This window comes from Brachyhypopomus gauderio, unplaced genomic scaffold (assembly GCF_052324685.1).
Source record: "Brachyhypopomus gauderio isolate BG-103 unplaced genomic scaffold, BGAUD_0.2 sc549, whole genome shotgun sequence".
Classification (NCBI taxonomy): Eukaryota; Metazoa; Chordata; class Actinopteri; order Gymnotiformes; family Hypopomidae; genus Brachyhypopomus; species Brachyhypopomus gauderio.
Genome location: NW_027507370.1, coordinates 2,501 through 17,500, shown reverse-complemented (window position 1 = coordinate 17,500; position 15,000 = coordinate 2,501). Strand labels below are relative to the sequence as shown.

The 15,000-nt window shown below is 47.4% G+C and overlaps 2 non-coding genes across 2 annotated transcripts; both read left to right on the top strand.

The window, feature by feature from the left end:
• The first annotated feature begins 11,653 nt into the window (after positions 1 to 11,653).
• On the top strand, positions 11,654 to 13,492 carry LOC143506847 (18S ribosomal RNA). Its single transcript, XR_013128511.1, has one exon. It is a non-coding gene; the product is annotated as an 18S ribosomal RNA (ribosomal RNA).
• Positions 13,493 to 14,616: 1,124 nt separating this feature from the next.
• Positions 14,617 to 14,770, top strand: LOC143506843 (5.8S ribosomal RNA). The gene has a single exon (XR_013128507.1). It is a non-coding gene; the product is annotated as a 5.8S ribosomal RNA (ribosomal RNA).
• Positions 14,771 to 15,000: the final 230 nt, after the last annotated feature.

Below are 15,000 nucleotides of genomic sequence, written 5' to 3'. Positions count from 1 at the left end.
GGGTAACTATTTTAAACATTTTACTAATTTCTGGATGTATTAAATCATCCATGTGTCTCATCCTAGTGTGTGTGGCGGGCTCAGAGTATGCCTAAGGTGGGGTAACTATTTTAAACATTTTACTAATTTCTGGATGTATTAAATCATCCATGTGTCTCATCCTAGTGTGTGTGGCGGGCTCAGAGTATGCCTAAGGTGGGGTAACTATTTTAAACATTTTACTAATTTCTGGGATGTATTAAATCATCCATGTGTCTCATCCTAGTGTGTGTGGCGGGCTCAGAGTATGCCTAAGGTGGGGTAACTATTTTAACATTTTACTAATTTCTGGATGTATTAAATCATCCATGTGTCTCATCCTAGTGTGTGTGGCGGGCTCAGAGTATGCCTAAGGTGGGGTAACTATTTTAAACATTTTACTAATTTCTGGATGTATTAAATCATCCATGTGTCCTCATCCTACTGTGTTTGGCGGCTCAGAGTATGCCTAAGGGGGGTAACTATTTTAAACATTTTACTAATTTCTGGATGTATTAAATCATCCATGTGTCTCATCCTACTGTGTGTGGCGGGCTCAGAGTATGCCTAAAGTGGGGTAACTATTTTAAACATTTTACTAATTTATGGAGGAAAAAAAAGACCCAGCATTTTGCATTCAAATGTGCAGGGCGCACCGGCGTTAAAGTCCAAAAGATGGCAGCATTACTCCACCGTAGTAATTATTTTCCTCCTTAAAGCTGTATACCATATGTTTCTGGAGGAATTAAATTCAGGCCTATAAGCCTACTGTGTGTGGCCGGCTCTTAGTGCACATTCTTAGGCTATGTATTTAATACAGAATAATGATTTTCTGGATGTATTAAATCATCCAGGGCTCTCATCCTACTGTGTGTGGCCGGCTCTTAGTGCACCTTTTTAGGCAATGTATTTTATACAGAATGATGATTTTCTGGATGTATTAAATCATCCAGGGCTCTCATCCTACTGTGTGTGGCCGGCTCTTAGTGCACCTTTTTTAGGCAATGTATTTTATACAGAATGATGATTTTCTGGATGTATTAAATCATCCTAGGGCTCTCATCCTACATGTGTGTGGCCGGCTCTTAGTGCACCTTTTTAGGCAATGTATTTTATACAGAATGATGATTTTCTGGATGTATTAAATCATCCAGGGCTCTCATCCTACTGTGTGTGGCCGGCTCTTAGTGCACATTCTTAGGCAATGTATTTTATACAGAATGATGATTTTCTGGATGTATTAAATCATCCAGGGCTCTCAACCTACTGTGTGTGGCCGGCTCTTAGTGCACATTCTTAGGCAATGTATTTTATACAGAATGATGATTTTCTGGATGTATTAAATCATCCAGGGCTCTCATCCTACTGTGTGTGGCCGGCTCTTAGTGCACATTCTTAGGCAATGTATTTTATACAGAATGATGATTTTCTGGATGTTTTAAATCATCCAGGGCTCTCATCCCACTGTGTCTGGCGGGCTCAGAGTATGCTTAAATTGGGTAACAATTTTACACAGAGGCGAGTAACACTTTTAAACCATTTATTGGTTTATCCAATGCCTGCATTCTGATTTCTCTTACCCTGAATGCATCACTCAGGGTAGGGCAGAGATGCATAGAAGCGATCAGCAGTCTCCATGGTATGGCACATGCTTTTACAAACTAACATGCGGTCTCAGGGCTGAGATGTCTGACCTGGTTGCTGACACTTGTTCTGATTAAGGTAAAGCCAATATCCCCACTCATCCCAGCGTGTCGCCAAGCTCTCTTTAAGACATCAGTAATTTTAGTCAACTGCATTCCTCGACTTTGGAAGACATATGGGCACTTTGGGTCTCCATGCTGGGTAGAGATTTGAGCCATTTCTTTTAACCAAGCTGTCTCTCCAGGCATCAGGGCTAGGTAAGCCGACCCATATTTTCGGTCTGTTTTATGACGATCGACCTGGGGAATATAAAGGTACCATATGTACCAGTGGTTGCTGGAGCAGCTCTCTGGCTATTGTGTGTGGCGGGGCATGGTGCACTTCTGTGGGCTTACCCAGATGACGGTCCGCCCCTGGTCATCCTGTTCTGCGTTGTCCAACTGATCCCTTGTTAAGTTATAAATGACAACAGGCCTATGCCCTGTGAGGATGGCGAGATACCCAGCGAGATAACCTTGAAGGAGGGCTATTCGTCTCGTCCTGGCTTCTGCTCTCATCTGGTCTGGAAGACAAAAGCAGCAGGATTAAAGACTAAGTGTCATTAAACCACTGGTTGGATGACCCAGGCCTATAATGCTACTGTGTGTGGCGGCCTAAGGTGTGCCTTGACTGGGCATGCATAGTGGGTCAGACCACTCACCTATTAGCCTGGGGACTTCCATGCGTGCTTTCTCCATGAACGTCTCAAATCCTTGGGTGGATTGGAGCTTTTCTGTAGGGGGATAAGAGAGAGTTCAGAACCGCTATGCATATAATTGCGGTGGTTCAATACAATAACGCCGTGTCAACATACTTGATTTATGGCGTTTAACAGTCTCCTGGTGGCTCTTCATATACCCTCGTATGGTCCTTCTGTAATTTCCTTATTTGAAGAAGCACCTGCCTGGTCTGCTTTGACCTAAGGCCCAGTATGTTTGAGTGGAATGCACGTGCATGCTTTATGAAAGAAACCACATTAATGAGCATGATGTGAACCGTAGTGTGGCTATATTTTTGCTTGATTAGAGCAGCCGGCCACTGTCTGATTCTCTTTAGGTTGTAGATGAAATTGAGGTCATGGAAGTCTTGCTTGCGGGTGTCTCCGGTCATGTGAAGAATGAATTTGAGGGCATGAGTCTTCCTTAGGTGTCCGTTTTCGGAGTCCTTTGCTGTGGGATTAGAGCGTATGCAGAACTCCTGGAAGTCATCTAGCGCCCACTCAACCCTGGATCCTTCCAAAGCTTGTGGTGATCTCACATGCCTGCCTTCTTATGGGGTGTGTGGTCATCGTCAGGACGGCTTGAGGGTGCAGTCACCTCATCGTCCTCAGAATGGCTGGATGGTTCATCCACCCCCTGGCTGTACGGTACATCCACCCTGTGGCTGGGCCCGGGTTCTTCTAGGTCGCGTGTGTCACAGGCTACACTTGCTTTTGAAGGCAGCTTCTCTCCAGCACGGTGTTTCTTCAGCATTTTCACCATACAAACCCGCTTTGCCTCGGCCACAATACTTTTCTTCTGGGTACCGTGCACATTATGGAATGAGGCTAAGTGCATGTCCAATCTGACCAACTTTTCTTTCCACAAATCTCACAATCCAGCCGTTCCGTACATCGCATGCTGGCCAGTCTAGAAATTAAGGCGAGCTCCTCGCCGTGGATCTCGTGAACCGTCCTTACATGCTGTAGCAGGTTGCTTTGTGCCGTTTGACCACAACGGACACTGCCGATAAAGATAAGGGGAAAAAGATCCTAAATATACCAGTAGCAGACGGAGCTTTAAATATTATACCATTAGCAGACGGAGCTTTAAAGATTATACCATTAGCACACGGAGCTTTAAAGATTATACCATTAGCACACGGAGCTTTTAGTAATACTCACAGTCTTTCGGTCCATTTCTGAGCAACTGAGCACGCCGTTTAATTGCAGTATTAATGCTTTCTCCTCCTCCAGTAAATCACTCTCACCTGGTTCCATATGACCAGGCCGTGATAGCCAATTGCAGCTTTCAAATTGCCGAATTGACGTTGCAAATTTCGGATTGGCTTTCTGCAAGAGAGGGGGTGTGGTCTCCAAAGTTGCAATGTGCAAGTATTTCGGCAACCGGCACTATTTGAGGGTTAGGCGAGGTTGAAATATTTCAAAGTCCGAGGATATACCAGCAGCATAGACACTTAGAATAAAAAAGAGGCCTTTTTAAATTAAATATACCAGAGGCATAGACACTTAGAAAAAAATAGAGGCCTTTTTAAATTAAATATACCAGAGGCATAGACACTTAGACTAAAAAAGAGGCCTTTTTAAATTAAATATACCAGAGGCATAGACACTTAGACTAAAAAAGAGGCCTTTTTAAATTAAATATACCAGAGGCATAGACACTTAGAAAAAATAGAGGCCCTTTTTAAATTAAATATCACCAGAGGCATAGACACTTAGACTAAAATAGAGGCTTTTTAAATTAAATATACCGAGGCATAGACACTTAGACTAAAAAAGAGGCCTTTTTAAATTAAATATACCAGAGGCATAGACACTTAGAATAAAATAGAGGCCTTTTTAAATTAAATATACCAGAGGCATAGACACTTAGAATAAAATAGAGGCCTTTTTAAATTAAATATACCAGAGGCATAGACACTTAGAATAAAATAGAGGCCTTTTTAAATTAAATATACCAGAGGCATAGACACTTAGAATAAAATAGAGGCCTTTTTAAATTAAATATACCAGAGGCATAGACACTTAGACTAAAAAAGAGGCCTTTTTAAATTAAATATACCAGAGGCATAGACACTTAGAAAAAAATAGAGGCCTTTTTAAATTAAATATACCAGAGGCATAGACACTTAGAATAAAAAAGAGGCCTTTTTAAATTAAATATACCAGAGGCATAGACACTTAGACTAAAAAAGAGGCCTTTTTAAATTAAATATACCAGAGGCATAGACACTTAGACTAAAATAGAGGCCTTTTTAAATTAAATATACCAGAGGCATAGACACTTAGACTAAAATAGAGGCCTTTTTAAATTAAATATACCAGAGGCATAGACACTTAGAAAAAAATAGAGGCCTTTTTAAATTAAATATACCAGAGGCATAGACACTTAGAAAAAAATAGAGGCCTTTTTAAATTAAATATACCAGAGGCATAGACACTTAGACTAAAAAAGAGGCCTTTTTAATTAAATATACCAGAGTTCCTTAAAAAGCCATGGCAACAGGTGAGACCAATCATTGCTGATTGCGTGGGCTGAGAACGTACCGGGCATAATTGAAAAGAATCAGCAACAGGTGAGACCAATCATTGCTGATTGCGTGGCTGAGAACGTACCGGCATAATTGAAAAGGCCATTTTAAATAAAATATACCAGTAGAAAAGACACTTTGAGTAAAAAAGGCCATTTGAGTAAAAAAGGCCATTTTAAATAAAAAATATACCATGGCCAAATGAACTTAGAATAAAAGAGGAGAGTTTAGTTTAAATTATACCATGGTTAAATGCTGTTAGAAAAAAAAGTGCACAGTTTAATCTTATTTGGAAGGCGCATTGACTCTTAAAGTCCACAAGATGTCACCGGTACTACTCCATCGTTTTTTTTTCTGTTATACCATATGTACGTGCCACTGGGTGGCTCCTCCAGACACCTCAGCCTAGTTGAAGTGTCCGATGAAGGTGCACTCATCTGGGCATGAGGTAAAGTTATTTATACCACAACATCATGTGGAGGTTTTCAAGTCAGAAATTGCACAAAGTCCATAAATATAACCAGAAGCATGGAGTTTTATGAGTGAATTAGTCTATGTCCCTTACTTTGTTAGACCATACACAAGATATTTTCTTCAGGAAATGCACAGAGTCCAATGCTATAAACATTGCCAGGTGGTGGCTTTAAGGGAAAAAAAGCATAAAAGTGTCCGAAAAACATGCTCTTTAGCTCGGGTACATCCCCAGGATCAAGAAAAATTGTCAGTTTTTTTTTTCTATTTTGCTTAGAAAATAGGTGTAAATTGACTCTGAAGTGTCATATCAGGCAATGCACAGAGTCCTTAAATATACCCAGTAGCATGAGGTTTTTGTTGGAAATTAGTCTATTTTCCCTTCCTGAGTTATACCTTATACAAGTAGTAATCTTCAGGCAATGCACAGAGTCCTTAAATTTACCAGTAGCATGAGGTTTTTGTTGGAAATTAGTCTATTTCCCTTCCTGAGTTAGACCATATACAAGTAGTAATCTTCAGGCAATGCACAGAGTCCTTAAATTTACCAGTAGCATGAGGTTTTTTGTTGGAAATTAGTCTATTTTCCCTTCCTGAGTTAGACCATATACAAGTAGTAATCTTCAGGCAATGCACAGAGTCCTTAAATATTACCAGTAGCATGAGGTTTTTGTTGGAAATTAGTCTATTTCCCTTCCTGAGGTTAGACCATATACAAGTAGTAATCTTCAGGCTAATGCACAGAGTCCTTAAATATACCAGCAGCAGGTGGTGGCTTTTAGTGAAAAAAGCATAAAAGTGTCCAAAAAACATGCTCTTTAGCTCAGGTACATCCCCAGGATCAAGAAAAATTGTCAGTTTTTTTCTCTATCTTGCTTAGAAATAGGTGTAAATCCAGTCTGAAGTGTCTGATCAGAAAATGCACTAAGTCCATTTTTTCTGTTATACCATACGCATTTGCCACTGGGTGGCTCCTCCAGACACATCTGTCCACTTGGAGTGTCCAATGAAGGTGCACTCATTCTGGGCATGAGGTAAAGTTATTATACCCAACATCATGTGGAGGTTTTCAAGTCAGAATTTGCACAAAGTCCATAAAATATAACCAGAAGCATGGAGTTTTATGAGTGAATTAGTCTATGTCCCTTACTTTGTTAGACCATACACAAGATATTTTCTTCAGGAAATGCACAGAGTCCAATGCTAATAACATTGCCAGGTGGTGGCTTTAAGGGAAAAAAGCATAAAAAGTGTCCGAAAAAACATGCTCTTTAGCTCGGGTACATCCCCAGGATCAAGAAAAATTGTCAGTTTTTTTTTCTATCTTGCTTAGAAATAGGTGTAAATTGACTCTGAAGTGTCATATCAGGCAATGCACAGAGTCCTTAAATATACCAGTAGCATGAGGTTTTTTGTTGGAAAATTAGTCTATTTCCCTTCCTGAGTTATACCTTATACAAGTAGTAATCTTCAGGCAATGCACAGAGTCCCTTAAATTTACCAGTAGCATGAGGTTTTTGTTGGAAATTAGTCTATTTTCCTTCCTGAGTTAGACCATATACAAGTAGTAATCTTCAGAATATGCACAAAGTCCATAAATATACCAGCAGCACGAAGTTTTCAAGTGGAAAATATTCTATGTCGCTTCATTTGGTATACCATAGGCGTCAGTTTTCGGCGAAAATAATTCTATGTCGATAAAAATGTTATACCATACGTATGATTTTGTGTTCAAAAAATCGCACTATGTTCCAATTTTGACCAAGGGGTGGATCATCCAGAGGCCTCGATCCTCTGACAGTGCCCGCCGAATGTGCACCCAGACGGACATGCACTCTCATTTCCCCCTGTCTGGATGATTTTATGAATGGGTGATATGCAAACACCTACCATCAGGTATATAGGGGAGAGGGTCTTCTGAAAGCCACATATATGGTATACCATAAATGAAGACAAGGATTATGGCGCACGCTTTGCCCGACCAAAGGTCCACTCCCTGGGCATTTTTAGAGGATTTGAGAGGCCTCTTTATGGATCTCACAAATGATCCATGCATGGAATTTTGCACACTTTATCCGAATAAAGTGCACTTTTGGGCTTATGAGAGTAGGTTGGTATGCCTCTCTCTGGATGTGAGGAAGGATCCAGGAATAAAGGCATGTAATGCCACACACAATTTATCCGACTAAATGACACTCTTGGGCTTATGAGAGAGGATGAGGGGCCTCTCTGTGGATGTCAGAAAGGCTCCATGCATGAAAGCATGTAATGTCACACACTTTTATCCGATTAAAGTGTACATGTTGGGCTTATGATTAAGCATGAGGGCCCTATATGTGGATGTCAGAAAGGTTCCAGGCTTAAAGGCATGTAATGTCACACACTTTATCCGATTAAAGTGTACATGTTGGGCTTATGATTAAGCATGAGGGCCCTATATGTGGATGTCAGAAAGGTTCCAGGCTTAAAGGCATGTAATGTCACACACTTTATCCGATTAAAGTGCACATTTGGGCTTATGATTAAGCATGAGGGCCCTATGTGTGGATGTCAGAAAGGCTCCATGCATGAAAGCATGTAATGCCACACACTTTATCCGATTAAAGTGTACATGTTGGGCTTATGATTAAGCATGAGGGCCCTATATGTGGATGTCAGAAAGGTTCCAGGCTTAAAGGCATGTAATGTCACACACTTTAATCCGATTAAAGTGTACATGTTGGGCTTATGATTAAGCATGAGGGCCCTATATGTGGATGTCAGAAAGGTTCCAGGCTTAAAGGCATGTAATGTCACACACTTTATCCGATTAAAGTGCACATTTGGGCTTATGATTAAGCATGAGGGCCCTATATGTGGATGTCAGAAAGGTTCCAGGCTTAAAGGCATGTAATGTCACACACTTTATCCGATTAAAGTGCACATTTGGGCTTATGATTAAGCATGAGGGCCCTATGTGTGGATGTCAGAAAGGCTCCATGCATGAAAGCATGTAATGCCACACACTTTTATCCGATTAAAGTGCACATTTGGGCTTATGATTAAGCATGAGGGCCCTATGTGTGGATGTCAGAAAGGCTCCATGCATTGAAAGCATGTAATGTCACACACTTTATCCGATTAAAGTGTACATGTTGGGCTTATGAGAGTAGGTTGGTATGCCTCTCTCTGGATGTGAGGAAGGATCCAGGAATAAAGGCATGTAATGCCACACAATTTATCCGACTAAATGACACTCTTGGGCTTATGAGAGAGGATGAGGGGCCTCTCTGTGGATGTCAGAAAGGCTCCATGCATGAAAGCATGTAATGTCACACACTTTATCCGATTAAAGTGCACATTTGGGCTTATGATTAAGCATGAGGGCCCTATGTGTGGATGTCAGAAAGGCTCCATGCATGAAAGCATGTAATGTCACACACTTTATCCGATTAAAGTGTACATGTTGGGCTTATGATTAAGCATGAGGGCCCTATGTGTGGATGTCAGAAAGGCTCCATGCATGAAAGCATGTAATGTCACACACTTTATCCGATTAAAGTGTACATGTTGGGCTTATGATTAAGCATGAGGGCCCTATATGTGGATGTCAGAAAGGTTCCAGGCTTAAAGGCATGTAATGCCACACACTTTATCCGTTTAAAGTGCACGCTTCGGCTTAAGAGAGGAGTTGAGAGGCCTCTCCCTGGAAGTCACAGATGATCCAGGCCTGCAATGGCAGACACTATATCACTTTATCCGAGTAAGAGGCTCCCTCTGAGCAAAGTAGGGGGGGAGTGAGGCCCCCCCCCGGAGGTCTGAAAAGATCCAGGCCTTTAAATGACACGGGCTGTGCCCGAGCAAAGTGCCCACGCTGGGCAAGGGTGGAGGCGTGATGCTCCCCCTTATGGAGGTCGTCCTACCTCCATCCTCACGTAATGTATTTCGACCTGTGCGTATCCGGAGGGTGCTATGCGCAAGCCCGGAAGATGCTGGTTTCGGCTGGCCTTACCGGATCCAATGGTATAGCACCTAGGTGCGCTCTAAGGCCGTAAACCCCCCCCCATGTGTTTGAGAATGGTAGGTGTTATACCATTGCCACGAACCACTTATTGAATCAGCCATGCCCTTTCGGCAATCGAGTCTCAGAGGTGTGTCCGAGGGAAGATTTGCCTTGGCGGGCATGGCTGTCTGGCATCTCCCCGACCCTGGAGGAATGCGCTAACGGTGTAATGCAAACACCTACCAGCAGGTATATAGGGGAGCATGCTTTCTGAGCCTTATATGATTGTACCATAATAAGGATCAGAAGAAAGGCAGTGCGTTAAGGTGAACTAGCCCGACTCTAATGCACCTTGACGGCTTAAGGGGAGGGATAAGTGACCCCTGCTGATGGAGGTCAAAGACATCCGTGTCTCTCAGGCCTTCGAACCACTGCTTGCGCCCGACCGAAATGCCACTGCTGGGCATGGGTGTAAGAGTGGTGACCCCCCTTATGGAGGTCTGTCCAACCTCCAGCCTGCATGCTCCACCTCGGCCTGTGCGTATCCGGAGGGTGCTGTGCGCAAGCCCGGAAGATGCTGGTTTCGGCTGGCCTTACCGGATCCAATGGCACAGTACCTAGGTGCGCTCTAAGACCGTTATCCGAACCCAAGTCCGCCAGGGGTTTTTCAGTTATACCAGTAGCATCGACCATCACTTTGATCAGCCAGGCCTTTTCGGGGGTCGAGCGTCCGAGGTGTGTCCGAGGGAAGATTTGCCTTGGCGGGCATGGCTGGCGAGTACCTCCCCGGCCGTGGAGGAAAACGCATACGGTGCATTGCAAACACCTACCAGCAGGTATATAGGAGAGCATGTCTCTTGAGTTCATCCTAACCTTATAATGGTTATCCCATTCATAAGGCCTGGATGCAAGGCGGTGCGTGAAGGTAACATTAGCCTGACTCTAACACTTTCACCGGTTAGGGGTGGAGTGGTGACCCCCCTAACACTGGAGGTCTCGCCGACCTCCAGGCACCAGCCTCACATGCTCTACCTCGGCCTGTGCGTATCCGGAGGGTGCTGTGCGCAAGCCCGGAAGATGCTGGTTTCGGCTGGCCTTACCGGATCCAATGGCACAGTACCTAGGTGCGCTCTAAGACCGTTATCCGAACCCAAGTCCGCCAGGGGTTTTTCAGTTATACCAGTAGCATCGACCATCACTTGGTTCAGCCAGGCCTTTTCAGGGGTCGAGCGTCCGAGGTGTGTCCGAGGGAAGATTTGCCTTGGCGGGCATGGCTGGCGAGAACCTCCCCGGCCGTGGAGGAAAACGCGTACGGTGGATTGCAAAAAACCTACCAGCAGGTTTTTAGGGAGAGTGTCAATCTCGAGGGCGTTCGGAGCTCTCCCGATCTATTGGCATACGATGCCCGCCAGGGGTTAGGCTCTCGGGTTACCACTTAAGGTTTCTCCCTGTCATAAGAAAGACAACCGGTCAAACCAATGCGCAATGTACAATGAGGTGTGAGCTCATGAATGAATATATGGGATAGAGCCACAACCTCGGTGCGACATACCTAGGTACAGGAATAGGGCGAGAGGTGGATGCGCTCCTTCAGGACGGGTAGGTCGGCAGCCTCTCGGGTATGATCGTTCACCAACGAAAGCTGTACAAAAGGGGTGACTGCGCTCATTGAGGACGGCAGCCTCGACATGACATACCTATCAAAAACTCTCCCATGAGGTGTGTGCGCTCCTTCAGGATGGGAGGTCGGCAGCCTCGGTATGATCATGATGACCGAGACACAGGCCTTGGGTTGGGCCTAGGGTTGAAGCCTTCTGTGCCGCCCGGGTAGTTCCTCCCCAAACCAGCGGGCATGCCTCTATGGGGGGGGCCTCGGTCTGAAAAGACACGATCCTCACCCGGAACCGTCTGAGGGAAGCGTTGAAGGCCGGTCTGTCTACACAGGTGTCCGCTATCGGCGTCCATGGTGTACGGGTGAGAGCCAGCAGTGGATCGGGTTAGTTCAACACATGCTTGGCCTCACCCCGCCTGGTCACGGAATCACTCATTTCTCGGTTACGTCCCACAGTAGCGCGCGCGCGTGCTGGGAGCTGACGAGGGCTCTCTCCCCCACGCTGACGGCGCACCCCTGCTGCACCGATGGTGGGCGTCCGGTACCGAGGTGGGCCCCTGACCCTGCCCGGGGGATGGAGCACGCCGAGGTGGCCGCGACGTTAGCTGGTGTCCCTTTCACCACCGCGGTGCAGCTACCTGGTTGATCCTGCCAGTAACATATGCTTGTCTCAAAGATTAAGCCATGCAGGTCTAAGTACACACGGCCGGTACAGTGAAACTGCGAATGGCTCATTAAATCAGTCATGGTTCCTTTGATCGCTCCACACGTTACTCGGATAACTGTGGTAATTCTAGAGCTAATACATGCAAACGAGCGCTGACCCCTCTGGGGGATGCGTGCATTTATCAGATCCAAAACCCATCCGGCGGGGCGCGGGCCCCCCGGCCGCTTTGGTGACTCTAGATAACCTCGGGCCGATCGCGCGCCCTCCGCGGCGGCGACGTCTCATTCGAATGTCTGCCCTATCAACTTTCGATGGTACTATAGTCGCCTACCATGGTGACCACGGGTAACGGGGAATCAGGGTTCGATTCCGGAGAGGGAGCCTGAGAAACGGCTACCACATCCAAGGAAGGCAGCAGGCGCGCAAATTACCCATTCCCGACACGGGGAGGTAGTGACGAAAAATAACGATACAGGTCTCTTTCGAGGCCCTGTAATCGGAATGAGCGTATCCTAAACCCATGGGTGAGGACCCATTGGAGGGCAAGTCTGGTGCCAGCAGCCGCGGTAATTCCAGCTCCAATAGCGTATATTAAAGTTGCTGCAGTTAAAAAGCTCGTAGTTGGATTTCGGGAGTGGGCTGACGGTCCGCCGCGAGGCGAGCCACCGCCTGTCCCAGACCCTGCCTCCCGGTGCCCCTCGGATGCCCTTGGCTGGGTGTCCGGTCGGGGTCCGGAGCGTTTACTTTGAAAAAATTAGAGTGTTCAAAGCGGGCCGCTACTCGCCCGAATACCTGAGCTAGGAATAATGGAATAGGACTCCGGTTCTATTTTGTGGGTTTCCGGAACCAGGGCCATGATTAAGAGGGACGGCCGGGGGCATTCGTATTGCGCCGCTAGAGGTGAAATTCTTGGACCGGCGCAAGACGGACGAAAGCGAAAGCATTTGCCAAGAATGTTTTCATTAATCAAGAACGAAAGTCGGAGGTTCGAAGACGATCAGATACCGTCGTAGTTCCGACCGTAAACTATGCCAACCCGCGATCCGGCGGCGTTATTCCCATGACCCGCCGGGCAGCGTGCGGGAAACCACGAGTCTTTGGGTTCCGGGGGGAGTATGGTTGCAAAGCTGAAACTTAAAGGAATTGACGGAAGGGCACCACCAGGAGTGGAGCCTGCGGCTTAATTTGACTCAACACGGGAAACCTCACCCGGCCCGGACACGGAAAGGATTGACAGATTGATGGCTCTTTCTCGATTCTGTGGGTGGTGGTGCATGGCCGTTCTTAGTTGGTGGAGCGATTTGTCTGGTTAATTCCGATAACGAACGAGACTCCGGCATGCTAACTAGTTATGCGGCCCTCCGTGGTCTGCATCAACTTCTTAGAGGGACAAGTGGCGTTCAGCCACACGAGATGGAGCAATAACAGGTCTGTGATGCCCTTAGATGTCCGGGGCTGCACGCGCGCCACAATGGTTGGCTCAGCATGTGCCTACCCTTCGCCGAGAGGCGCGGGTAATCCGCTGAAACCCAATCGTGATTGGGACTGGGGATTGCAATTATTCCCCATGAACGAGGAATTCCCAGTAAGCGTGAGTCACAAGCTCGCGTTGATTAAGTCCCTGCCCTTTGTACACACCGCCCGTCGCTACTACCGATCGGATGGTTTAGTGAGGTCCTCGGATCGGCCGCACCGGGACCCCTCGTGGGCCTTGGTGTAGTGCTGAGAAGTCGATCAAACTTGATCATCTAGAGGAAGTAAAAGTCGTAACAAGGTTTCCGTAGGTGAACCTGCGGAAGGATCATTAACGGGTAGCGCCGCCCGGCGCGCCTCCTCCCAGCCTCTGTGCGTCTCCTCGGGCCTCTGGGGAAAGGGTTGTGCGCTTCGGTACCGGACTGGAGATCATCATATGTTTAACGCCTGAACAGCGATGGCGCAAGCTGGTCTGTTCTCTCCAAACAGCCCCCCATCTCGAGCGCACCTCCTCGGTACTCTCTGGCTCGTGCGAAGCGCTAAAAAAACACGGTTACGGCCGGTTTCCACACGCACAATGGCGTGAGTCTGGGCCGCGAGGCCCTCTCTCTCTGTCGGCGTGCGTGGGGTTTTCCACATTCGGTGACCTCAGGCTCACGGCACCACCACGCACCCTACGTCTGTTGCTATAAATCGGGACTGTGCCCGTAAAGGACCAGACCCGCGTTGGGAGGTTCGCAGGAGGCTCACGCCACCTTTGTCTTCCTGGGCTCAGACGTCGTCAAAGCGGTTGCGCGTGTGTGGCCGTTGCCTTCCATTTTTCGTCGGGTGACGGGTACCTACTAGTCTTCGAACCAACCCCATACAGCGCTACGAGTGCTCTCCCTTACCGGAGGCATGGCGGGCGGTGATGGGGAGGGCCACGTGTGGACTCTAGCTCATCAACCCCGCCTCAGGCAGCGCTACGAGTGCTCTCCTGTACTGGAGACATGGCGGACGCTGACTGGGTGGTCCCCCTGGTGGCTTTAGTCTTCACACCCTCCACACCCCCGGTGCTACGCGTGCTCCTCTCCGCAGGGAGGGGTGGACATGGCGGGCGGCGGGTGAGGAGAGGGGTTCACTGTGTGCTGTAGCTCCCAAGCTCACCTCGGGCAGCGCTACGAGTGCTCCTCCCTTCCTGGGAGCATGGCGGGCGGTGACGAGGTAGGCCTCTGGGTCCTTCAGTATTCACACACCCCTTTCCAACACCCCGTTGCTACGCGTGCTCACCCAGTCCTCCGAGACGGACAGGGCGGGTGCCGAGTGTGGAGGGGGCCCGCAGAGGGCTGCGGGTTTAAAGACCCCGTGCTCGGGTGCCTGTCCCTCGGGTCAGGCACTACGGCGGGGCGCCCGTCACTTGAAAAATGGTAAAAAACCATTTATCATGTTTGGTGCCTCTCACGAAAAAACCAAGAGTACAACTCTTAGCGGTGGATCACTCGGCTCGTGCGTCGATGAAGAACGCAGCCAGCTGCGAGAACTAATGTGAATTGCAGGACACATTGATCATCGACACTTCGAACGCACATTGCGGCCCTGGGTTCATCCCAGGGCTACGCCTGTCTGAGGGTCGCTATTCCCATCATTCGGACTGTGCCTGTAATGGGCAAGACCGCGGTTGGAGGTTCGAAGGTGGCCCTGGTCACCTCCGTCTTCCTAAATTCAGACGCGTCCCGGTCCTCTAGCTCCCCGGCTAGAGAGAGGGGTCACACGCTCCGTGTTAGGTTTCGCTGTGGAGCTCGTCTCCCCGTAGGCTGCGGCCTCCCTGCCTCTCGATCACCCCGATCCTGGTCCTCCAGGGGC